The sequence below is a fragment of the Sinocyclocheilus anshuiensis genome, unplaced genomic scaffold (genome assembly GCF_001515605.1).
Source record: "Sinocyclocheilus anshuiensis isolate Anshui unplaced genomic scaffold, SAMN03320099.WGS_v1.1 scaffold1408, whole genome shotgun sequence".
NCBI classification, from domain to species: Eukaryota; Metazoa; Chordata; class Actinopteri; order Cypriniformes; family Cyprinidae; genus Sinocyclocheilus; species Sinocyclocheilus anshuiensis.
In genome coordinates, this window is record NW_015547704.1 from 272693 (window position 1) to 274282 (window position 1590).

A 1590-nucleotide genomic window follows, 5' to 3' on the forward strand; every position below is an offset into this window, starting at 1 on the left:
TTTGCTAGCTATGAAGATCTTTATGAGATGAACACGCGTGCGTGTGCTGTCTACGGGTCGATTACAGTACATGGTACCACTATGACATTACCAGTTTGTTGTATGTGTAATTTATACATTAAATACAATGTATAATTTTTACATTAAATACGCTGTCACAGCTATGAAATAAACACCCTCCAAACCCGCGTTAGCTCTGTTCCAGGAGGAATGCCTTTGCCTAGACACAATTAATATTGATATTTCCACAATATTTACTCTTACATAAATCTAAATTTGTTTACATTTTGCAGAACAGACGGAAGAAGATCCGTCAATGTACATTTGTTTCATTATGTTCGGATGTTCAGTAGCGGTCATGTGAGGAGTTTTCACTGTTCTCCGTGTCAGAGGTTATATACATATAGTTATACATATATAATACATAATTAATATAATTTAAAATATAGTTTAATTCAGTGATGCAAATCAGAATTTTTATCAGCTGTTACTCCAGTTTTCAGATTCATATGATCCTTCAGAAATCATTCTAATATATTGATTTATTACCAGTGTTGGAAACAGTTTTGGAAATATTTTTTGGAACATGTGGCATTTTGTTCAGGATTCTTTTATGAATAGAAAGCTAAAAAGAACAGCACTGATAATAAATCAACATATTGGAATGATTTCTGAAGGATTATGTGACACTGAAGACTGGCGTAAAGGCTGACAAAAAAAAAAGATGGATTCATTATTTTTAATTAAAATGAACAGCAACAATAAAACAGTAAGAGTCAATGACAAGCTTACAAAACGTTATTAACAAAAACGAATACGATGAGGCATGGCATAGGCCTACACGCTGTATTAGGCTATAATGACTAATAAATTACAGAACGTTTAGCAAACACTGAGGAATAAAAAAAAAGAAAAAAGAGAGGTTATTATAATTTTTATAAGAATAATAAAATAAATATAAGTAAAACTCGCCCACTCGATTTTGTAATATTCTTTAATTTTGTAGTCCGTATGAAAAGGTGCATTTCTATTAAAGGCACATCCATGTGTAGATAGCGAGTCAGCGTCGGCATTCGGCAACTTCATCTTTGCACCCGACACTGCTAATTTTGTAGTCCGTATGAAAAGGTGCATTTCTATTAAAGGCATGTCCATGTGGAGATGGCGAGTCAGAAAGCACTAGTTTATTAATAAATAATTAAAATGTCTTCTTTTCCCCCGACACGTTCATAATCACTTTGCCGGTGCTTTGAGGCAATTGCTTTATGCGCAAGCTTGAGCGCGGAATAGGCTCTATAGCCTATATTGAAGTATGGTTAATATATTATTATATTAATAAATTTAATATCACGTGCGACTAGTTGACTAGAAAAATCTTTAATAGAGGGAAGGCCTACTTAGCACAAGGAAGCTCTCCATTTTTAAAATACAATGCTATAGCCTAATGACATTACGAAAAGTGCGATAAACAGAGCGCGCGGCTGCACAGAATATCTTACAGACATCCCTGGAAAGTTTGTAGATATGGTCGGATATGTCAAAAGCAAGTAAGTAAAACAATGCACAAGTTACTAAAGTTATTTGACGGTA